This window comes from Thermobia domestica, chromosome 15 (assembly GCF_964235325.1).
Source record: "Thermobia domestica chromosome 15, izTheDome1.hap1.1, whole genome shotgun sequence".
In the NCBI taxonomy this organism is placed as follows: domain Eukaryota; kingdom Metazoa; phylum Arthropoda; class Insecta; order Zygentoma; family Lepismatidae; genus Thermobia; species Thermobia domestica.
The window spans coordinates 94752081-94778668 of record NC_137468.1 but is presented as its reverse complement, the minus strand read 5'-3'; the positions used below and the strand labels follow the sequence as shown (position 1 = coordinate 94778668).

Below are 26588 nucleotides of genomic sequence, written 5' to 3'. Positions count from 1 at the left end.
AAGTAAGAGATATGAAATCAATCAACTCAAAGCATTACTGTCCCAGGTCGTTTCAAAGGAAGCAGCAAAATAATTCCCCACCCCATACACGTATACCAAAATGGCCTAAAGAACAAAGATGCGCAGAAACTCAAAATCCGTTCAAGTAGTGAACTTGAGTCAGGATTAAAATATCGCATTTATTTGGATATTACGCAAAAATAATGAAAAACGACTGGAAGCTTTAGAAATGAGGGTGTGGGAAAAAATGGAGAGAATTAGCTGGGTCGAGCAGAAAACCAAGAGCGGGTCTTAGAAATGGTGGGAGAGAAAAAGATCAATTTTAGACATTATTAAAGAGAGGAAGAGAAACTGGTTAGGACGTTGGCTAAGAAGGAACTGTATCATAAGGGACGTGCTAGACGGTATGTTGGCAGGACAGAGAGGAAGGGGGCGAAAAAGACTAGAATTAATGAACAATATCAAAACAAAAAATTGTACTTGATGGCAAAGAGATTGGCGGAAAACCGTGGAGCATGGAAAGCTCCTCAGTTGTAGCAAGTGACTTGCAAATAATGGCAGAATGCTTGATGATGATGATGATGATGATGATGATGAAAATGGGCATTCACGTAAAATTAACGGAAAATCAGCTCGTGAAAATATTTATTGTAAAATATAAACTGAAACAAAAATGACACATTTAATTAAATCGAATGACAAAAACAGAATTTGGCATTAGGACAGTTGTTTCTTACAGGAATTTTATGAAGTGACATTTTGGAGTAAAGAACCTGATTCATTCTGAATATCTGACAACATTAATGTTTGAATACATTTTCCTCTGTGGCGCAATACCAGCAAATCAATTACAAGAATGCTTCTAACACTATATAAGTGAAACAAATTATCGTTAAAATGTATTTTGAAATCGACCAGTCATTAACATGACTATATATATATTACACCACCACAGAAACATTATTTTTGGAAACTTTGAAATGGAGCACTATTAATAAAGCAAAACAAAATTACAGAACGATCTCCATCATCTTCAGGTCATTCGATAATTAGCTTGCTGCTAGGCACAAAGATAAGGAATAGATTCAGCACGCGGCCAATGAAAAATCGATGCACTAGACAACTTAATTACCATGAAATATGGGTCCCTTTTGTAAAACACATCACTCGTGTGTATATAAGAGAAAGCAGCTCCTTTGTTTTCCTGTACGATAATTGTCTCGTTGGCTCTTCCCAGAACATTGTTCTTCATTCTTATAAGAAAGAAAGAAAAAATTGGCTGCGAAAATCCATAGTCTAATTTGCACATTACATTTAGTTCCTGATCAGGAAAGTAGTTGTTTAAGAAACGAATTGAGAAGATGAGTACTGCACCACTATCCAAATAGCTGTCTGATTTACCCACCTCAGGCGCATCATCAGTCCTCTTCAAACTTGAGGTCTGCGATAAGTTTGAGAATGGAAAGCAAAACACATGGACGTCAGAGCAAGCGATATAGAACTTTAATGTGACTAGGTATAGGTACGAAATGGAATGGAATGAAATCTATGAGTTTAACGTCTTATGATTGTGCCCCTTAGGCTAAGACAGACGATGATTAAAGCAAGTGAATTATGGAAGCATTTGTGGAATGAGAAAATGGGAGGAAACGGGAGTAGCCCGAGAAAACTAAAGGGCATGATGTCCATCAAATACTTGGCTGAGGATCGAATCAAGGACTCCACAGACTAGAGGTAAGCGCTCTACCACTGACTCAGCGTGGCCCCGATGTATAGATACGAGCACAATTCATGACAGAAAATTCTACGGAACGAGTATTCTTACTGATCACTCTTGAGTGCGCCCTTTTAGCTTAATTAAATTAATGAGACTCATCCACCTTTATAAACATGTCAAGAAATATATTACGGCATAAATACAGTACATCCATAACTCAGAAATAAATCGTAATGAAAAGGGTCTTTAGCAAATAATCTGCCAGTACAGGCCCTATTAATAAATTGACAATAGGCTGTGAAAAAAGAACTACAATATCATTATTAGCGCTTAACGAAAAAAAAAAAATGTTCAGAGATGCGACATACAGTATACAAATCGAGAGATCACCCTGAGTAGAGCAAAATGATAACGCGTCACTGTACAGAGAAAAAAAAAAATTGTATGTGGCGTAGGGTGTACTTAAAAATGTTACATGCGTAATTCCTGCAGTTTTTGGACAATTTACAGCAGACGTATAACTGAAAACGCATGTTTTATAATACTTTCTGTATGAGTGTTCCATCTATACATACTTTCCGTGTGAAACAATATAGACGGTCAGGATCTCACATACAAATGGACGTATATAACATATAGCTGACGAAGGTAACATACGTATATCTATGTAATATACGGAAGACTGTTAGATGTCAGACATCTTGCAACGGCATGATGTAACATCTAAGGGCAGTGTCTATGTAGCATACCGATAACGAATGCTCCGTACTGATTTCAGTAGTAAGCAAAAGGATTCCGTATATGTGTACAATATACCGCTGTCCGGAGAACGGATTTTTCTCAGTGTAGAACCCCATGCGTACTGTACAAGAGACAATTGATTTTGTAAACCTAAAAATGGATACTGAACGAGACCAACGCCACCTGTTAAGATGAAATGAATGTTGAAGTATGCCTTCATTAAGATTTTCACTATGACACCAGGTAGTAGATTGGTTAATGAGATACACCCCAAAATTATTATTAATTCTTGAATTTGAATTTCTATTTAACCAAAAATATTGTCCAAATATAACGAAATACATCAGTTTATACAGTACACATTGAGCTTACTAAAACGGCATGCTTAAGGGTAAATTGTGATGTCTAGTTTATGTTGTTTGTTGCCTATAATAACAACAATTATTACTGAAGTTCTACTGAAATAGACTACTAATATACTACTTACAATAACAGAAACAATTATATTAAGAGTGGGTACGGATTGAAATATGTGAATAACGTATTTCTCTTTTAAGGCTGTGTCCAACACTCGCAATGCGATAAGATTTCCCTATATAATAACATGGCATATTTCTTTCCAAAATTTTTATGAAAACTAATTATTTTATAAAGTTAAAAATTCGGCCAAATGTTTGTTAGTATTAATATTGCATGTTCACTTTTACTTTTTCTTGCTAAAGTAATATTAAAGCGCGCTAATTAAAAATTAATTTTCTTCCATTTAAAAGCTGTTTAAGATATTGGCTGCATTTTGCAACAGTGTAGAACAGCATGGGACAAAAAGAGAGGGCTCTTTTTCCAGGAATTCTAAAAACCCTGTTCACCCCTCTGGACCATTACAGGAAAAAAAAACTGTAATATAGTCAAAAAGCTACACACTTTACTCATCGCATCGGTCAGACAAGGATTGGATTCCATGACCAAAAAAAAAAAAACGTCTGAAGCCTATGACGGGAACAAGTTATCAACCGTACATTGTATCGACTGGTCAAGGAAGATCTTCCCTACCAAGAAGTGATCAAGATGCTGAAATAGGTCTATAACAGAGATGCCAGGAGAATACGATAAATGAGAAAGTATTTCATACTGCAACTCACAGGATTTGCACCGTTCTTTGAGCACCATATGCGCGTGCTCTGTCAACATTAGGACACCATGTCTGTGCTGGATGCTTGAGGACAGTTTTGGGATGCATTTTTCATGACAATATGCATTGTAAGTGATGGATTCGTCTTGACGGAGGACGACATGATGAATCATCACTACCACAGACCACCACATCGGCAACACCAACAGTGGATGGGTGGTTTTGGAAATAGTCCTTGGTTCTTTGGATTAAAGTTTACCACCTCTTTAAGCACCAAGGCTATATTTTTATTTAAATCAAAAAAAAAATTAAATATAAACCGCAAACAATATTGTGAAAAACTATGAATAAAATCAGACTTTCTGAGACGCTGTCCTGAAGATTTTACCTTTGCCATATACACAATTAATGCACAACTACAAACTAAGTAATATTCGTTGATACTTATAAATTGAAATAGTTCATATGAAAATCTATACAGCAGTTTGGGTTATTGAAGTGCGCGGGCATCATAGATCTACAAAATACAAAATTAATCCACAATTACCAACTAAGTAATACTGTTGTATTTAGCAATTTTCGTTCATACTTAACGAACTGAAATGATTCATATGATAATCTAAGCAGCAGCTTGGACTATTGAAGTGCGCGGACCGCAGGTTGAAGAAATGTGCTTCCAACATGTTTTGCCCTTGTTCAAGACAAAACAGGCAAGAAAAATAATTATTAATTCGAATTTCAGACATTCCGAAATACCTTCCAGTCCAGTTCTTCTAGCAACATTAAAATTCCAGACTTCAGGCACGTAAGAAAGAAAACAGAAAAAAGGATAAAGAGACGACGAAGAAGAAAACGAAGCAGGCCGCTAGGTATGAAAATTTCCCTTCCGAGCGTTTTTTTCTTTCCTTTCTTACATCTCGCAACATCCCGGCTTCTCTCTCATTCTTCCATTTTTCTCCTCTTCCCTTTTCTAATCGAATTTCTTTCTGTTGGCAATCCACATTCCCGAAATCACACACACACGTAGCTCTGAGCAATCCTGCTTCAATTACCGCAATCTATGGAAAGTAGAAATCCAACTTTGCGTCATTCCTCCCCCCGCTCCCCAGCCCATAAATACGGATCAAAGGAAAATCTCTTTCTCTCGCTCTTTCCCCGCCCCCTTGTTCGCTCCTGTGACTTGTGCATTTGAAATTCCACCCTAGCGCTACCTCTACGGTCTACTACACCCCTCGCACAGTGCAACTTCCTTCGGGGCACAGTAGGTTTTCGGTCCCTATCCTTGCACACTGCGGACTGGAAGGTTTTGGTCGCCACTTGGTGCTGACGAAGCATGCAAGAAAATCCCGAAAGGACTGCGATCATCACATTTATCCAGATCTATCTATCTCTCCTTAAAAGCCATCTATTGCAGGTTTGGTCACAGCACAGACACCATGAGAAGAAGGCAAAGTTGGAAATGTTGCCAGTAGCAGTAATCTCTTTCTCCTTGCACTATACATGGTGGCGATGTTCCGAGGTGACGTGTTGATCCGATCAAAGTGGGTAGTGCGACTATGAAATTATAAGCCTGATAATGTCTGTGAAGAAGATCAAACTCACCAACTATTTTTTCTCCCTTGTTCCTCTAATTTACAAAGAAATTACACATTCAGCTTCATCGTGGGGCGTAGAGAAAAAGTGTACCCTTCACCATTTTCTGCAGGTTTATTCCGCTCACGCAACAGATAAAATGAATACCTACAGAGTCGGGATCAGGTCATTTCAGTTCAAGAAGACAACAGTAGGAAGGTAATTATGTGTTTCTAATTACTGATGCCACGAAACAAATAACCTCGTCTTTTGGTTTTATAAAGCATCTAAATGTAAAGAATTTGGACACAATTAAAAAAAAAAAAAAAATCCCACAAATTAAATATCATGCCAACAGCTCTGTAGGCCTAACTTTTCCAGTTTTACAATTTTTTTCGTTATTTCCCTTCCAGGGGTAAAACTACCCCCTTGTCGTCGCCTCATCCCGCTACTGATTTTGATAAAATTATCAAGTAAATCAAATGGAATATTTAATATGTAAATCAACGAAACAAAGCATACAAACTATTCATTATAAATGTTTTCCTTCTTTTTTTTATTTTTTTAAAGAAAAAATGAACACTACTATTATTACAAAGGAAATACTAGCTTTCATTTCCAATGCCCTCGCAACATTAATACACAACATATTCTTATTATTTACTATACACAAAGCAGAGGTAAAAGTGGATCAGAAAAGCTAAGGGGATGTATGACGTCACGCCGTCCCCCGTTCCTATTTTTGCCCACTGTAATTTTTTAGGAAGTGGAGGGACGCCATAGATATTTTTTGGAAGTAGGGTAACGGCGTCCCCCCTCGTTCTCCCCTTACCTTTATACTTGACTCAAAGTATAACCTACAACTACAAATTTAAAGATTAACTTCACCTGTAAAATTTATACTACTGGGACCAAGCTGAAGCGATGAATTCTTTAGTATATATGGCCGGATTTAGGGGTGCACGTGCACCCCCCTTCATTGTAGACCTAAATATACATTATATCTAAAATGAGAAGTTAGCAGCAGGCCAGTATCCATGGGGGGTCTAGGGGGCCGGCCCCCCTAAATTTTTGCTGGCCCCCTCTGAAAGTTTCACAGTAGGCTTGCAAATGAACTACAATATGGTTGGATCGGGCCCCCCCCTAAATTTTGGGGCTGGCTACCAGCCTGGTTAGCAGTGAAGAAAGCAACGCTTTCTGAAACTTTCTGCCATCATGTTTCTTTTGGTGCTTAAAAGAAAACAGAGCTTCGCAAAGACAATAGTTGAAGTTGATTTTCTGAAGATTGAAGGAAAAGAATTCACCATGGAAAACAATATACCACTTGTCAAGTAGGGAATAAAACAGAAGCCAGTAGGAGAGAATATTTTTCTCCTGCATATCACTTGCGACCCTCTTTAAAATACCTTCTCCGCCACTCTATGTACCAGTGTTGTCAGAGGTAAAGAAGAGTGTCACATACCATTTTTAAGAGTTTCAGTGTGATTGGTAGATATTGGTGCACCCCCCCCCCCTCAGAAAATCCTGGATCAGACCCTGGATATGGATATATATGCTACAAATATATTCTAATTATGTTTATCATTAGTATGTCTGTATTTGTCTTTTGTCACTATCTGACAGAATGAAAATGGTAGAGAAGTTTGTATGTTTGCGAAAACGCAAATAAAAAGTAGGACAAGTTTAAAGAAACCGTGCTTACACAAGATACTTCTTATCTTCAAAGTGGAGCCTGACAAATACAACATATTATCTTGAATATTTAATCTAAACCATTTATAAATATAATCTTCAAAGGGGAAATTTTACAAATATACTTTGACTTCTTTTCTTCTGAAATACTTCTTAAGGTCTCGTTAATGATTTGCCTTTTTTAAAAAAAATAATCTAATGCCATTCAATTACGTACTTATTAGGTCTAAAATGAAAGAGTACGAAGCATACTCATTGCTATTTTTTTTTCTAAGTTTTACCAAAGCATCACTTCTGAATGATGCACGTGGAACAAAAAAGGCCATCAGCTCCTATGAAGATAGAACTATATATCCTCTAGTAAATTTTCTCGATTAGATAATAATTTAAAATTAACTGAGCAGTTCAAGTACAATGCTCCTTGTCTTAAAATTGAAATCACTTTAAAATACAGCAGCACGAGTATTCCCATTTCCTATTTCAAAAATATTTTTCAATCACTCAAGTCAAGATAGACAACAAAGTCCCAAATATAGTGGTAAAACCAGAAACACCCGCGTATTATGCGTAGTAATGTATAAAATAACTATTTTTACACCACTATCGTGGGCACTTCTTAGGCGGGAGACTACACTTTTCGAGGCAACCACCGGTATACGCGGGACAACAGGTTAGTGACTGTTGCTCGGGAAGAACATTACAATTAAAAGTCGCAAGCACTTGGGTAGCTATCGTGAAAGTAAATTTTAAACGCATTTATAATATTGTTTCTTTATTTATTTTACGTATCAGTTCCTTGTTACTAGTGTGTAATCTTCCTCTTTGCTTTTCTTTTTATAAACAAACCTGGATTATGTTTCCGTTCTTGACGCTCCTCTCCTTCATTATTCTATTCATTCTGACTTATTAATAGTCAGTAATATTGGTAATGTGGAGTATCTGATTTTTTAAATATTATATTTTTTTCTCAGCTCAATCATAGGTTGGTGGGCAACAGAAATTTTAAAACTTTTCTCTCTTTGTGAGACCTGTTTTATACTTTGATAAGATCTCTTCTTCGTAACTGCATCTAGATATTCTTGCCGATGTGCTCTAATATTTGCGTAAATAATCGGATATCTACGTGGAAAAGACACCTGTATGCTCTTGGAGCAAGTTACATGGTATGTACCGTAATGTCTCCTGCCCAAGAGTTTTGAACAGTGGCATAAATAACTCAGAAAAATTGTTTTTGACATTGTATTGCAAACGTCCAGGTCGACCTAACATTCTATGAAATACAATTACTTTAACACTTCACAAAGAATTCAAAACCATTCCGCAAACGTCCCAACACAGATCTCGAATACTGTTCGATGAATTCATTCGAATTATGGGAAGAAAAATTCTAAATTTTCAGAGATCCAAATGCACCGAGCTCCATATTAAATTGTAGACCAATGACTTGTACATCCTAGATCCTGAGAAGTGACATTAAAATATAATCAAACAGAGATAGCCCGGTAGTATTGCCATGCCTTTTAATCATTTAACAGTTTCAATCGTTTCCTTAACAAAGTCGGTATCACTTGGTAAAAGAATTTCATGCAAGTACAGCGATATTATTTTCTCTCTCTCTCTCTCTCTCTGGTAATATAGTACCACTCTCAATGCTACCAGTGCCTGGCAACCATGTAAACACCAAATGGCTATCCCTTTTCTCTCCTTTTTACCTGCAGGGCTGGCTGGTTCGTTCTCTCCCTTCATCGTTCGCATCGGACCCTGGCCTGCTTTCTTCTATCTTGGCCGACAGATTGCACAGGACCCAGCTCGACATCTTTTGTGCACCAAACGTGCGTATTGTTCAGACAAGAAACGGACTGAAATTGTTATTGCTACCATTAGTTTTGAACTGGTTCCCAATGACAGCTACCAACAATCCACGATAAGCATTCACAACAGCTCCCTCTTCCTTCCCCTTCCATCGTTCTTCTCTTTAAAAAAAAAAAAAACGTGCATGTGTGCGTGTGATTGAAAAGAGAAGAAAAGAAGGGACAGGAAATACGAAAAGACAACAATGAGAAGAAGAAAAGAAGAAAACACCAGGTATACAGTAGAAAGGTGAGAAATATCCTCAGCAGCATTACCACAATAACGTTATTAGAAACTAAATCGCAGGCTTAGGCCGCTGACAACCATTATTTCCTTCCCCTTCCTCACATTCCCTCTGTTATAAATGTACAAGTTATTCCTTAAAAAACATTGTAAACTATGGCGCCTTTCACAAAGTTGTCATATAATACTGTTTTCCCCTCAACATAACTTGGTTAAGGCCTAAATACTTCCAAGGTATTTGTGAGTTTATAGGAATTGTAAAGTCGCGTGTCGCCCAAGGCATAAAAATAGTCCCTCGGGCATGAGTTTGTCCCCTCTGTAAAGTTTCAAAGCACCAAAAAGACTGGATATATATTCTTTTTATACTTTTAGCAACGCAGCTGCACCAATAACGTGAATAAATATAAAAAAAGAAAAGGAAAAAAGAGAAACGAAAAATGGAAGAAAGAAATCGTAGCGTAGGCATTTCTCATTCGTCTATTCCCAATAAACTATCACATTATAGGGCAAAAATTCTTCAACCAAGCTATTCCTCGATTCCTTTAGCTTTCGGCTGTCTTTGCGAATTGTTGCCATCCTTTTTCCATTAGTATTATTACTTTGTTCACGCCTTATTAAGATTGTGTGGTTCAGTTACGCATGAGTCAAAGAAATCTCACCCCCCCAAAAAAAACTAATGCTATGGGGGTAGAGTCACTACTCACATCAAACATCGATGGGGAAATTAAATATTAAATACGTATTTAGCTTACCTTCCGGTGGATATGCTCTGATCACTAAACGAGACAGTTGATAAAATGCATCTGAATCACGATGTCTTGAATAGGGCCGGAAGAAAGAGACAATTCCAAGCATAACCATTGTAAATAACAACAATGTCCACCTTTCCACTACACCCACATAAATTGGGATCGAACCAAGATTCCTTACTTCACAAGGGAGAGGGCTGACTTCCTTGTAATTATATACTGTAGTTAGAGGACTTATGTTTTGTGCGTGAGATCCGGGCTCAATCCCTGATGGGTGCTAATGTAGTTTGGATCGCAGCTGTAGGTCCAGATCTCATATAACCTCGGTACTGAAACAGATGCTAAAGTCTGATCCCGGTAACAGCAGTAAATGGAAGTATTAAGAACAATGACAAAACAGCCATTTCGGGGGGTATTTGGAAATTAGATACCTTGACTGACTAACTGTCTGTTTCAGCATTCTCCATTGGCCATTCATTCCATTCTCGATTGGAAAATGATGCCACTACTAGTACAACTGCAATTTATTCTGTCCGTAACTAAAAAGAATAGATATTTCTCTAGAACTAATTAAGTGAATTTTTAATACGAATACTACAGAACTAAGCTATTAAATTATTATTACTATTACATGCATGAACGTACGCAGGTGGTGGGTCTTGAGGATCTGGACCTTCCCCATGAAATCAGGATCTTTTCTGTAAATTTAGTCTAATTTTAGAGATAATTTTACTGATTTTAATGTAATTTATCCTCATATCGGATTTGGAATTTTTGCATCCCTTAAAATAAATTCCTGTGCACGTCCCGGATTATGAGCATCACATAATTATTTTCAGAAAATGCTCTTGTAGATATAATCTTAATCTTCGAAAAGTGCTGCTACGCCGAACCTTTGTCCTAGCAAAAAAAGAAAAAAAAAAAAGCATTGAACGATATGTATGTAAAGAGGATAATGTTCAAAAAGATTTACATTATAGGAATCCATGAATATAATGATTGACAAATCACAAAATAGCTATTATAGAAAGGTGAAATTTGTGTGTGCCGCTGGCTTATGGTAATGGCGAAAATTAAATTAACAACACTGATATTTCAAAAGAAGTGCGGAAGCCTTTGTAAATGATATCTAAACTGCAGAATCGCCAAACCTACGGAGTTAAATTAAGACTCACATTGTTGCTGTTACCATGACAACCAGTTCTAAACCTTCCACTTCCCAGCTTCAAGCAACAATACTGAGGAAGGTCGAATTTTCGTTTGGAACTAAAGCAATGAAAGAATAAGTGATTCCAGTAGTTAATGACTTTAACATGTGAATGGTTGATTTTATGTAACGAGTATTCGATGGCAAAAGAATGTCTGAAAATCAACATGAAAAATAGAACATCTTTTGAAATTTATTTCACTTTTTTTTTTTTTTTTTTTTTTTTTAAATCTATGAACAACTTTATTCTTTTCAGAGATTGTACGACTCGGACCAAGTCAATTGCATCAATATAAGACCGCCTCTGGATAATAGCAAATAATATAAAATTACGCAGGGAAAGTGTTTAAGATTGATATCTGACTTCTCATTTGCATTATTAAAAGAAAAAAAAATGCTAACAAATGAATGTGGGATTAATGAACACTCCTGAAACTAGAAAGCTTAGATTGAAACCTTCTTTTTCGTTTCTTCCTTCAACCTCCGAGACTATAAGGAGCAGAACCTTGACATTTTGAACTAGTTTAGTAAATAATCTTTCTCTCGGCTTACTTCCAACATTTCGGGATGCAAAAACACACAAACGATTGTACCCACAATTCCACGCGCTGATTCGTGCTTATGCACGTTTATCTAAACACTATTTGTCAGTGTTGTTAAAAAAACTCCTTTTTAGAATTATTATTATTATTATTATTATTATTATTATTATTATTATTATTATTATTATTATTATTATTATTATTATTATTATTATTATCCTTTGGCCTCACTGTTTTGTTTAAGCTAGTGTTAGATATTTCTCTTTAAAACAATAATGTTATTTTATTCTGTTTTCTTCATCACAGAATAATACTTAGAATATGTATTTAAAAAAAAAAAAGAAAACGGAAGTATCACGTTTGTGTATTTAGTAACATATTAACAGCATTTAACATTCATTTCAACAGGAAAATTAAGTCCGGTTCACGAAAGCAGCGTTACAGAACGGATTAAGTTCGTAACCCGAGGGTCCACTGTAACCTCTCTGTACCCTACGTTGCTTGTAAGAAGGGATTTTACGCAAAGCGATCCGTACAGGTGGACTTTTTTTTTTTTTCGTTCTCCAGATGTCCGAAACTTTAAGTGTTGAACCTTGTCATTTGTATAAATATTCTCCAGGCTGACGACAAGACAGAAATTTTTCCTAAATGTGACCCCTAAGGACGAAAACGGGAATATGAGTTTAAGTAACACCAGTGACATAGAATAAGCATCAACAAATATTTGGAAACTGTATATATACACACACCTTTCAATATATCCCACATCTTTCAATGCGAAGAACGGGCATTCTATTAGTAAATAAATAAAAAGAAATAAACGTCGATTCTCCCTTCACACACACCATTCAATATATCCTAGAAAAAAGTGTCTAGTGCACGTGTTATAACCGAAAATAACGCGTACAATTACGAGTTTCCAGCCCTACCCAAGCTATAAAACAAACACCCGGTATATACCAAGAGGAAACTCTTCGCGTGTTTATTATGGCCGGTGAGGCTGACCATATGGTTAGCAAGAAGCCGTTGTCAATTATAACTTAACTTCGGTTACGGTCTACTTGACAGATTGCGAACGATAAACTATAAACACGCCCAAAATATTGGTTCTCCATCGGTTTATAAGCATATGTGCACGTGCGTGCGTGTTTGTTTGACTGGTAAGTAGTAGGTCTTCCTTCCTGTGACCTGGCCTTACTAATTATTCTCACTTATCCCGTTTATGAATCAGTTTCTAATACGTTTTCCAGAAAAAGGTACAGTTATTTTGTGAGGCGTTTTAATTAACGGCTTCACAAGTAAGACAGACAGAAGATCGCTAAACAGAACTCTTTGAAAACAGCTTATTGATTTATCAGAAAACACAACTCCTTTTAGTAGATGATCCTTACAATTCTTTTTGGCAATGCAGCTTCTATTTTAAAATCGTGACAGGTCAATCAATGTCAGTGGCGTGAGAAAATACACCATGCTTGATGTTGATTATTCAAAAAGCAGAGCACTAATCCGCTCTTGTAGCTTGTTCCTCATTTAAGATATGACAAGATATCATGCTTGATGTTGAGTATTCTAAAAGCAGAGCACTAATCCGCTCTTGCAGCTTGTTCCTCATTTAAGATATGACAAGATACCATGCTTGATGTTGAGTATTCTAAAAGCAGAGCACTAATCCGCTCTTGTAGCTTGTTCCTCATTTAAGATACAAGACCTAAGAAGGATAAATCCCTGTGCTAATTCTTTCATGCTTCTCTTTCTGAAGTACAACAGTAATGTATTCGAATCACTACAACCATTGTAACACTGAACATAAGTGTTTTTATGAAATTACTGTGTTTTAAGGTTATTCTATTCCAAGCAATGTGTCGCGAAATTTTTGACAAATAAACTTTATACTATCCAGATCTAAACTTTGTGAGACACATTTTTAGATCAAAAGATCATATATATACGTATATATATATATATATATATATATAGTAGGCCCTATATCTAGAGAACTACATAGCGTAGCCAAACCCAAACTATCACTTAACTCCGTATGATGTGCTTATTCCGTAGAAAATACGAAAACTCGATTTAGGGGCCGTTCAAAAATTTTATGACCCTTGATCCAAGATCCAATATATTTCCATTAAAAATTTTCTTGTACGCCTTATATCTGGAGAACTACATATAACATAGCCAAACCCGAACTATCACTTAACTCAGTATAAAATGCTTATTCCATAGAAAATACAAAAACTCGATTTAGAGGCCGTTCAAAAATTTTGCGGCCCCTGATTGAAAAATGAATTATTGGCCAAGATCGCAATCTTTTGATCTATTTCTTGAGATCATTCCTAAAAATTGTTAGCATTACGACTTTAACAATAAGTTAAAATCAATTATGAGATAACACTCACGAAAAACTACTCACTTCATATCAGCAGCGCCACTTAAGAGGATCAAGGGGCAACTGTCCTGAATCATTAGTGTAGTAATATACTAAAGAAAAAATGGAACTATTCAGTCGGTGCAGGGCCTTGGTTTCCGCCTTTCAAACGAAACCCGAAATGACGCTACTGCTTCAAATCTTTCGAAAATACTGTAAACGGAATGTTTGATAACTGATGATAAAACCTAGAAAATTCTTATATTTTATCACCCTTTTCCTTAACATGGAATCAATTGTTTTAGCACCAGAACTCAGAAGAAAGTTAGAACAGAAAAATAACTTGTATTGTAGAAATCCTGTCCTGAGTACAGTGACGCAGATTTCTGTATAATTTTCGGGAAGGGAAGAGGAGCATCCAGTTTGTCAGATAGCATCTAACAAAACATAAAGATTTTAATACAAATATGTAGGCGCAAGCAGTAAACTTCAGAAGGCCTCAGCTCCCTAAACCTCAGAAGTCTAGCTCCCTGAGACATATCTGAGTCAGAAGTCTAAGTCTGAGTCATATCTGAAAACACATTGAAGTTATGTACTTTTGTTACACGCCCTTACAACAGTACCGAGGCGATAAAGGATTGGGCTGAAACCTGAACTCGAATTTGTCTTGTAGGCCGTATGTGTACACTTACTAAGATTTTAACTTGTGATCACTTGCACGAAATTAAAGCTCAAAACGTCGCAAAAAATCTGCTGAAATAACCGTCTATCTTATTTATTATATTTAACTTCTGATTCGTATATTCCAGAATCCTTCGTTTAGGCTAAGAAAGAAAATGAGAAATGGCTGCGAATAACATTCATTCCATGTCTGCAAAGCCATAGGCCGTTCGAACACGTCAAGTGGCTCGAAATGCCGCTGTCGAAAATAAGAAAGTAACACTACTATATAACTTAGGTGTTTCTCCTGAATTTCCTATCATATTCCTCGCTTTGAACAAGTAATTTATTTCATACATATACGCGTAAAAATGTAATACTCAACATTATAATCGACTATTATCTCCACCCATTTACCTTTCCAACATTCCTTACAGCTTTGAATAACTCCTATTGAGTGCAATTGAAAATTCTTCAACCCTCAAGTGACTCGATTCTAACCAAAATAGCAACATGCACAACAAGAAATTATATATGACGTTTTGCATTTAGAATAAACATAGCTTCGGCACAAAATATATTGTTAAATTATGAGGCTACGTTAAAAAAAAAACAAAGCAAAAAAATCCTGATAACCCAATTACCCTTGAGGAGACCAACAACCGTCAAGCAGAGACATACCAAAAAAAGGGGGAAAGAAGGAGAAAAAATCAAATAAAAAGAAGAGATGCAGGCTTACAGAAGCAAAATGATACAAATCTAAACCAGAGCATGATTAATATCTTATTTACATAATATGACCAACCATATCTTTAGATTACTACTAGTTTATTCTCACATAGACCGACTGATATTTTAATATTGTGGCTGCCGAAAAACGACTGCAAAAAGTAAGTTTCTCTATGTACGAAAATAGTTTCTCAAATACCATTCCCTCCCATATATTCATTTCAAAATACTGTACTACGAGAATCCAAGATAATTTCACATTTCCTCCGTGTTATCTTATAGCAAGCTATATTAAGTAGAATAATTAGCAGCGCTCATGAGGTGCTTTGAATGCTAGGTTAGTCATTCGACCCAAGAATGTAAGAAATAGTCTTATTACATTATTTAAGCAAGCAGTGCTTTTGTTGCGCGATCAGAAACTTTCAGGATCAAATTGCTATGCTAGGTCCGCTACAATGACAGGAATTTCTCCAAGATTCCTCTCAGTTTTTACCATTTGAACGCTGGATTAAGGTGACTGAATAAAGCGCTAATAATAATCAGCAAATGATTTTCTAGGGAGCAAACAATATTCAAAATAACTCAAAGTCAAGAGAAGCATATTTAATCTTTATATCAAATGGGAAATTGAATCAATGATATCAGAAGTGGTAAAATTAGGGGAACGTCGTTCTCCCAGTTTCGAAATATATATAACGTTCCTCCACTTCCTAAAAATTACAATGGTCAAAGATAGGCCATGGAGAACGGCTTGACGTCATGCGTCCCCCTACCCTTTCAGATCCACTTTTATCCCTGATAATCAGCACAGATTTTTTGATACATTGTTGAGGAAGATTCACTACTGGGAGCATATTTATAAAGAGTACAATCAAGTGCTCTCAAAAATGTAAGAAACAATATATCACAAAACTCCACGGATTATTCACTTACCACTTCTTAAACTTGTCTTTGGACAAAGTTTGAATATTCACATATTGAATTTTATTAAGTTAAATTGAACACTGTTGCTCCCTACAAAATACATTGGAAAGATAGGCGGTACGTGGTGCCATCTATAGATAATGGTCGAGCCTTTACATTTACCTTAATATATCTAGACCTCGGCTCGCTTCATACTAAACATCCCTTTGTCAAGCGAGCAGCCTATCTTATAATTTTAAAATGTCCTTGGTTAAATTCTGAAACTATAGGGAAAAAGACTCAAAAATGTTGCAAGGCAATTCTGATTTAGGCAATATTCTCTCCAGTGATAGAAAATAGCTAAAATCTTCCCAGGAGATAAAGATTATTATTTTTTTAAAAATAAATAAAATGGAATATCTGCTTTTGAATATGAAGACGATTTCCTACAAACAAAGAGGTTAAGGTGACGCAATACAGGAATCAATAATAACCACTTTCGTATCTTTTGATGTTTTTCACTTCTCGAATAAGAAGCACACACACGCGCGCAAGTTTTCTGTACGAATTGCCTTCCTACGATCACCCCGTCCTCAAAGGTGCTGCAAAGAACGAAACTACCCCACTCCCGGCCCTTTGCTTGCCTAGGTGGTCTGGTGAAACGAGAAAACCGAACGACAGTCTAATTTCAAGTAGGACCCGACAAACAAAGTCTTTGTGCGTCGTCAACGTCCAATTTTACGCTCGCTTGCCACCACCAAATCCCCTTCTTTCTATATCCCACCAACTACCGTGCGGTGTTTTCCAGGCGAAAGGTGAGTTGCGTTCGCGGACAGGTAGAGCGGGCTGAGGAGTTGAAGGAAGGATTCAAGCAAGCTAAGCAAGCATGTAGAAGGTGTGCTTGAACGGAATCCTATCAGACAAGCTTTTGAAGGCTTCTTTCCTCTCTTTTGCTGCTAGTGTCGTGACGTTTTCCCCAAGACAAGACAGATTGGAACGTCACGATTTAGTCTGAAAACGGAAAGGACTGCCGTGCACCATCTGTAATGCGGTCAAAAACATATTAACGGTCCCATGGTTACTACGGCGCTGGTGTGCAGAAAAGGAAGACGCGGGCATTAGTTCTATAGCAGTTTTCTTGTGTGGAAAACACGAAAAATGACAAATGATTCAATTTGATGTTATTTCTAATAGCTCCATCGTCGTAAACACCGCTTTTTTCAAACACTTAATGGAGTTGAAATAATATGACAGACAGATGGGAAATATCATTCGAGAAGGAAAACATATATCCACCCAACACAGATTAATAAATATAGCAACTTACAGTCGATACTCACGAGCCTTCATAAATACAAACTTCTTACGTACTTTCCAAACCCAAATAATTTACTCAAAGCATTACAATGGAATCTGCACTTGCAATCACTTGGTTCAGGTTTCTCTCATTACGAAATTCAACGTAAGAAACGAGATGCCTTGTCATAGTATTCAATTTGTGGCTGGAAACAACCAAGCAAAATCTGTCACCAATAGTTATCCCAAAAGGCCCGTATCCAGAGGGGTCGCCCCCCTAAAGTTTGGCTGCCCCCTCAAAATTTTCACGGTAGGCTTGCAAATGAACTATAATATGGTTGGATCGAGCCCCTCTACATTTTTGGGCTGGCTACCGATCTCATCCCAAACAAATTTTCTCCCAGATAATTTTGTCTGGGGAAGAAAATCAAAACGTGTGTGTGGGGAGAGGGGCAAGGTGACCAGACGTCCCGTTTTAGCCGGGACAGTCCTTTATTTTCAATCGTCCCGTTTTTTCTGATTCTCAAACGGGACGCCTAAATGTCCCGTTTTTAAGCAAATATGACCCAGGTGTCCCGTAATCATTATTCAAAATATAAATGATCAATGCTAATTCTACACTTTCCGTACCAACACTCATTGGTAAGATTCAGCCGTGCCTAGAACTTCTGAATATTCAAATGAGAATAGAGTGTTCTGTGGTTCAAGTGGAAATTCTGAGTGTTCAAGTAGTTAAAAGTATTGTTGGGTAATACTTAAGTTAGAAACACTGTGTTATCATTCTTACTTGTGTATTTTGTAAATTGAAAACACTACTGAGTCCCAAAATGCGATGTGGAAGTCATCCCTCTCCCCACCGTCGCCGATTCGTATGCGTCCCGTTTTTGAAAGTTCTGGTCACCCTGGGGAGGGGGTGATACACTGGGATACTATTTGCTGAAGTGTGTGTTCCACACGAGTGACATGTAATCACAATTTCATTATCTTAGCACCGGGGGCAGGGTGGCCAAATCCCTCCCGGAGTATGACTGGAAGAAACACTGATCCCGAAACAGCTTATCAGTCAAAAGAAAGAAACCTTAATCTGCAATCAATCAGTCAGACAAATCCACTATTAGCAGGGTTTACAAAATTGTAGTACAGGGTTCACACTGAAATTCTGGGATAAAGTTTCTCTGATCAGAAAACATTATTCGCAATTTCCTATTTTCGCCGTCCGGTAAACCACTCTTATTTTGCACGACAGGAAGAAAATTCGAAAAATCTCTCTGAAGAAATTTGTTTGTTTATAATTTGAGCTAGGTACCGTGAACGGTATGGCGTGTACGTAAATATATACAGTATATATGTCGAGATGAACAGACATCCAAACCATTTTTCGGTAATAAAGTGTAAATCTGTCGAAATCTCGAATTAGATATTTTAAAATTCCCCCACCCCACGATTACTATACTTTCTTCTCTCATAACTCAAAAGTGACAATAATAACAGTCAATATATCTTTCTTATATCTTACAAGATCCTATGTATAGTAATTCTGCAGACTGCATTCTTCATCACTTCTCGAAAAAGAAATCTACCTTTACACTACCAAAATTGTTACACGCTGGTCTTGATATGAAAATAACTCACTTAAGCATACAAGATTATATCTTACAGAGGTCAGGCAGGAGTATTTGCCGTGATTTCTAGCACAATAAGCTCTACAAGTTCCTATTGACGTCATCATCCGGATTACATCGTAAGAGCGATCAATTTTCGGAATGAATCATCACGCATCATTCTTGGTTTGATTTACAATATAAGAACAAAGAAATTCAAATTAATCAAACCTCACTTGAAAACAGATTCAAGAGTCGATATCAATCTCTCTCTCCCGAAATCCCGGCCCTTTCAGACCGAAGATAAGCCAAAGGCTTTGCAAGTAGTATAGTTTTGAGAGCAACACAAATTCTCTCATTTCTCAAAATCAAGGAACTAAATACTAACGCTGTTGTAGATATGGAAAGTAGCGATTTTCTGCACATATAATGCCGATTACGATTAATTATTTACACCATTTTTGAACTGAACAATGCCTTTTCCCCAAACCACCAGTTTTTTTATTGTTATTTTTATTATTTTGGTTGTTCCACAATTTGTTCTATGTTGACGCATTTACCGTAAAAATAAATAAGTTGTCATATCTTAACCTCGCTCATCCGCTCAAAGAAAAAGAAAGACATCTATAAAGGGCGTCGCGACTGGGACATCTGAAAATAGTTACGGTAAGTGATATAACGGTTCTACAGTGCAAATTCAGTTACATATCCACATAAATAACGATAGTTACTCAATAACGCGCCCGCTTGGAGGTTTCAGAAGTACTAGGGGGAACAGCACTCCGGAAACAATCAAAGTAATGACTGAAAACAATAAGCTACTACAAAACGATCACTACGCCGCATTGGTACGTCTGTACAAGTGTCGGGTTACCTACCGTACATTAAAATTTATGCCGACACTCCACATTTTGAGAGTAAAAATTTCTGTCTGGCCTACTTACACTCTCCGAACATACTGTCATATTGTTTTCTTATCAACATATTGTCATACTTACATCGTCACATCTAGGCACACCACGATTCAATTTCTATTATATACGTTCAGCATATCGGCCAGGAAAGGTAAACATCATATTCTACATAGAGCTAACCATGCAGAAGTGTGTCCGCGTTTAGGCATTTCAGAGCATTGTGACCGTAAATAAACGGCAACAGTGCTGACCTGATACAACATAGTCTCGACTGCAATTTCGTGGGCCCCGGTGCTCAGTGGTAGAGCGTTCATGTCTAGTGCATGAGATCCTTGGTTCGATCCCAGCTCGCGCAAAGTGAACTTCGCAGTAGACAAACGCCGTGTGAATGGGTTTTCCGGGGTTCTTTCGTTTCCTCCCACTTTCTTCATTCCACCATTTTCATTCATTTCTCATCATCACCTTCTCCTTTAGCCGAGCCAGCATAACCGTGGGAAGTATTTAATTTTTTCGACTGCAATTCCGCGAGGCTACACAGGACAGTATTACATGGAATCTGAACTATTGTAGTGAGTCCGAGGTCTCCTACGGAAGGCACGAGCACTAGCCGCTACGCCAGCAAGAAGGGAGTGTGAAAGAATAACGTCAAGTCAGAAACACATCTTGCGTACACTAGTGTAAGGTTGATGAAAACTGCATCTAGATTATCGCTTCAAATCGCCGGCGTAGTTTTAATTCTCCTTTAGCCTGGGAGAATAATCGTGAAACGTCAAAGTATATATATAAAGCCTAGGCAAATAAACCCAACTTTAAAAAAAAAATCAAACACTAATTCATCGCAATAATAATAAAGATGTGCGCATTTTGGCATCGGAACGAAACCAAGCACAGGGAACAAAAATATATCACCTTACTTTACTCATGAACAACCCTGATCTAGCTCTTCAGGGGCAACTACCACTCCATCTGGATTCCCGCACACTGCCTATATCTACATCCTTCATATTAAGATAGTGAATACTTGAAGAAATAATTCCTATAGTAAATGTCGACAAAGCTGTGGCGCCAGTTGCGCATCAAGGTATCAGAACGTTCACTGTAAAACAATACTTCAAGACTCCCGAGACTTCGAGACTACTACCTGCACTGCAACAACACACCCATGCAACTATATATGATACTCCGACGATGATCCCCTGCACCTTCATTGTAGCCTATTTTATTCATCGAACGCAGAATAAAATAGAGACCTAGTTCCCCAACCCACCTTTAGCAGAATCAAGAGATGAAATTATCTTAATGTGCAAACGACAAATATGCAGAAAAAACAAAATTAACGCACATCCATGTTCCACAAATTATCCTTGTTTTGACGAATTCCGCTCTTATTTTTAATCAAAGCATCCTGAAATCAATCACTGTTGCTCGAAATTACGCGTGCAACCGCAGCGCTTACATCTCTACCTCAAATGGTCCTATGCGGAGCTCCGTCGTAGCTATAAGGTTAGCGTACTCGTCTTCGGCGTGAAAGATCAGAGTTCGATTACCAGTTGGAAGAACACGTAGTTTGAATCCCACAACGTCTCATACAACCTCGGTGCTGAGAGATATTAAACACCATACAAAAAAGTGCCCTGCAAGACCTGTCTCAATATCAATTGTACAGCTACAGCATTGTTTAAATCCAACTACTTTTCAACGAAAATGGACTGCCTGACATCACAAAACAATTTTCCCAATATTTATGAAAAATCAGAAACGACTTGGAATAATTTAGACAAACGGTTGAAACAATGCTTCACAATTCAAGATAACACGTATAATATGGAAGAAGATTATTTTAGTGAAATAACCACGAACCAAAGCGCCAAGAAATAGATATTACCATTAATGCCATACAAATACTTTCTAAGTGATTTCGATGATCGATGCGAACGGAAACCATCTAAGCCGCTCAAAAGAAAATAATAAATGAAAAGCTCAAAGAAGTGAACGAATTTATGCAGCATCCCTGCCCTCTATCCACGCTGCCAAGCTGCACCAGTATCACCTAGCCACTCTAGAATTAACAGGAGAAAATATAACTTACAATTAAAAAAAATAGGGAACATGCAAGGGGTTAAATAAAATGTCTTCCATTCTTTAATTTGAAGAACCAGTCCTACACACGCCATACTAGACCCTTCTTTTTGTTTTTTAAACTCTTTAACAATCATCAACAAACACTATGCAAAGAACGACTTTTCGCTGTTTCATCTCCGGGGCAACCATAAGGCTTTCTCTTCGCTTCATTTGCAAACACCGACCAATTCCTCTGGCAACTCAGTCGCTTCATACACACACACACACATGCGGATACATACATACATACAGTAACGCTGGAAGGGAGGTATCAAGGTCAGGCCGAGCGGACGAAGACCGAAGGGATTGCACTCGCCGCCAAGTATTACGGAGCAAAGCCCGCCTCGCCCGAAGTTCAGTTTCAGGCAGACAGACACAAGCGTGTTTAGTAAGACGAAACTCACAATAATATCTCAGCTTTGAATGTGATAGTAGGATCAATTGTGTTTCGAACGGCATATCTACATTTGGCACCGCTAATTCATACTACACTGAAAACTAAAAGAAAAATAAGGGACTTTGCAATATATTGAACCATAAGTGCGTTTACCGAAATGAACGAAATGTTCGTCTGATACAGATACACTATGCAACTACTGACATGTCGTAGCAAATAATTCGATAGACAAGCCATCGCATCTGAATACTTTTTTATTGATTTTAGATTCGGTTCGGCCCATGCAGATCACATCGTACGGAAACAAAAGCTGGGGCTGAGTGGGATTCCTACACACCTGTGACACGTTCGAACATGCCCTGAGATCCCTATAACCAAAGTTACAAATACTCGTTTGCAATACACGTGATCCTGGAATCAATACGACAACCCCATTGAAAGTGAAATTATTGGTGATGCATTTTTACGTGTCGCCAATATAAAGCTGGTTCTATACCGTAAATCCTTCACTTTACTTTTATAATGCCAAATTAAAATTAAAATAAAAAGAATGAAATATTTTCCATCCAAATTAAACTACTCACTTTTAATAAACATTTTGTGTCATATGTACTTTCTATAACTTCAATTCTATATGAACGCATACTTTGTAAAAGAAATACATATGTTTACCTTCATACCATTTTAAAAAAATACAAGATCGGTTTTCGGACTAATGAAGTAAACACTATCAACTGACTCGATCTTTCGAGAAATATCTTGCAATCAACATACTAATTAAAGTTTATTTCATTCGTTGGAAAGAAACATCAAACAAAAAGTGGAAACACATTTTTAAAAATAACGGAAAACAATGCCCCAAATAAAATTTCAGCCGTGTAATTTCATATGTGAGAAGGTAATTGTAGTGCGACTGCGATTTGTCAAAACCATAGTTACCAAAACAGATCACGATCGCATTTTAAACGAACAAAACACCGTTACTTCAATAATCATAATTATAAATTAAATATAAATAAAAAAAATTACTCACCAGAATAAAGTAATCGCTACGTTAATTCCTTGTTAATCCGTCCAAGTGATGCGTTTTGAAACTAAAAATAAAACAACAAAGTTTTGCACTAATGTCAAAGACCGGTAACGCAATACTTGTGTAGGACGGCGGTATTTGTAAACACACATTCACAAGGAGCACCAAATATTATAACAACATAGGGAACACTCTCCTCTTACGATTAGGTTATCGCCTCACTTGAAACGTTCACAATGGAAATTTACACAATAGACTAAATAAATAATAAAAAAAGAAACATTAACACGAGTCACCGCACATCCTCTAGTTCGTCAGGACGACGCCATGTTGTATCCCAAGTAAAGAAAACTCCACTAGCAGATGACCATTGTGAGAGAAAAAATCACCTTAATACAACATATGCTTCTTTTGCTTTTATTTCAATCAACACTTGTGAGAAATTTTAATTGCCACTGGTAGGGAGGAATCAATCCGACATACAATAATAAATTTTAAAAATAAGATCTGTCAAGGGAGGGGGTCTTTTCAGTAGAAAATGTGCAACACGCACGCTAGGCTCCACTGTTCCTTCGCGCACAACTACTCGTACACTGTTATGTCCTGTCAATGAATGCTTGGGTTGGTTGAAGCCAGAGAGCGCAACACCAGACTTTACAGCACATGCGCAGTGATAATCTTCCCGATCCCTCTCTTGTCAGCCAGCACAAGCACCATCGAAGTATTCTGCGGAAAACGCTCGCTAGTCGCTACGTTTCATATAAAGCAAGACATGATGAAAAGTGATTTTTAGGGGGAAGGGGGTAAGATGAGAAATCCTTAAGATCCGCTAATCCTAGAGAAAACTTTTCGTCACCTTATCTTCACTTCACCCAATTTTGTTCTCACAGATTTTGATATTTTCACTCTGGTGTAAGGTTGTCACATTTCAAAATCGTTTCACTATTTTTTTCCTCAACATATACAAAACAATTGATAATAATTTAAGTAATTAATATACATGCAATATTTTAAATACACATTAAACCATTTTGCAATGTAAACATTAACAATGAGAAATTAACATTAAAGGAAAGAAAGTATAAGAGGCAGCACTAAAAGCAGGAAGCGGGATTCGAATCTGGGACCTCTCCACTGCGAAGCAAGCAATCATACGTTTACCTACAGCAGTGGTGCCCACCCCCCTCATGTCCATGACGCACCCCCCCTCAATTGTCTATCCGTAGGTGTTCTTCCATGAAAAAACTTTTCGATTAATTTTTACACCCCCTCAAACATATTTATATAGATTTTTACCCCCCCAAATATTTCAATGACGCAGTTTGCGTCATAGCCCCCCCTTGTGGGCACCCCTGCCTACAGCAAACTGCAAACTACAATAACATTTTTTAAAAATAAAATCCTTTCCAATTAATTGATCGTTGTATAATGCTAATGTACAGGGGCGTAAATAAGGGCCCCGTCGACCCCGCATTGTGGGGGCCTCAAGCCATCAAGGGCTCCCAAATCGTGAAGTTGGACGTGGAGAAGGGGCCCCACTCCACGCTGTCTGCGGGGAGGTCCCCAAAACTTTAGTTACGTCACTGCTAATGTAATCACTTAAATATTATAAAATTAATCTGGGCGTCCATTTTGATGCTGAGAATATACAGTATATAACAAAAGATTTATACTTCCACAGTCTCAGGTGCGATGCAGAACATACTTGTTCGTTTCACTGGGACTCAATGAGTTGAGTTCTATGTTTTGCGTTCTTATACAAGATCCCCCCAGCCAAGTAAGTTTGTGGTAGACAACATCGCATCCGTGGATTCTCTGAGGGTACTTCCATTTCCTCCCACAATCTCATTCCACCAATCCCATCGTCACTCATTTTTCCTAGCCTTAGCCTAAAGAGCATAATCGTTAGAGGTAGAGCTCCCCCATGACTGCATGGTTAGCGTATGAACCTTCAGGTTCGATTCCCGGTAGAAGCTCATTAGGTTCAGGATCCCACCTTAAGTTGAAAATCCACATATCATATAGCATCGGTGTTGAATGGGATGCTAATCTCCAAATGGACCAACACCGAGGTTATAAGGACGAAATCTACTAACGTTACTGCACTGCAAAAAATACAGAAACTACTTTTAGACACAGTAGGACACTGTACACATTATCGATATTCTTTGAAAACTTCAAATGACACCCCTGTAATTACTGTGTTGTCCAAGTATGTCCCAGATGTATGTACAAATTGTGCAAAATATATGTCACCACTTTGTTTTCGAATTGTTTGCCGAGAAGTGTTTTCAATATGTCATACTAGATTTTTTTTTTTTTCAGAAGTAACGCTTTTGGACACGCAAAGTACACTTTATAAATACTATTTCATCGATTTTCCCTCAACATATGTACTAAAGTGTTAAAATTGTGTTTTATTTTTTTAAAGTGAAAAAAAGGAGAAATTTAATTATGTCTACATTCCAGCTTTGGCCCCGGTTCCAGGATTTAAACTAAAGAGCAGAAAAAACGCATGCTAATCATTCACCTTCTCAAGTCAAGGGTGGTGGGTCTTGCTAGTATCAGGATTTTCCAGAATGAGAAAATGTTTACAGAATTGAATATGTTTTGGATATTGTAATTATGTTTTCGAAGCAAAGTATAAGAAAACTATTTCTCTTCAAAAATCGAACTGAGATCTTCATATCAATAGATGTACATTTTTAACTAAGCACTTCATATTAATACATTTAATCTACAACTACTTTAGCTAAGGGCTTCCATTTATGATTTAAAGTTCAATCACTAAAAAGATACGCGGGCAATCAGTCTCATGCTTGGAAGGTTATTAATTTTCAATATTAAATGCGTCAAAAACTGATGGTGTTCATACAAGTCAATTTTAACACAGTAAAATGGTCTCAGCATGACTGTCATTTTTTTTTTAATTATTATTTCAACATCAAAGGTTTGGTGTTGTGGTTAACACATCTCCAATGTTACCGGTTTGACAGAGCAGGTGTTGAGCGGTGTGAAAATAACACCGCCACAGTGTTAAAAAAAAAGATGAATGAACGCAGAAATAGTAACAGCGCCATAGTGATCTTTCAATATAGACCTTAAAACAGGCCAGTGGTCTCA

The 26588-nt window shown here is 37.3% G+C and overlaps 1 protein-coding gene across 9 annotated transcripts in view; it reads right to left on the bottom strand.

The window, feature by feature from the left end:
• The window catches only part of Eph (Eph receptor tyrosine kinase), a 470301-nt gene extending 446211 nt beyond the window's left edge, over positions 1 to 24090 (bottom strand). For 6 of the 9 annotated variants that reach the window (XM_081739981.1, XM_081739976.1, XM_081739983.1 and 3 more), the window contains exon 1: positions 23469 to 24089. The gene's annotated coding sequence lies outside the window, so the exon portion shown is untranslated. Of the gene's footprint in view, positions 1 to 23468 lie in introns of all 9 variants that reach the window. The other 3 variants (XM_081739982.1, XM_081739978.1, XM_081739984.1) reach the window with 1 other exon arrangement.
• Between the last annotated feature and the right edge of the window lie 2498 nt (positions 24091 to 26588).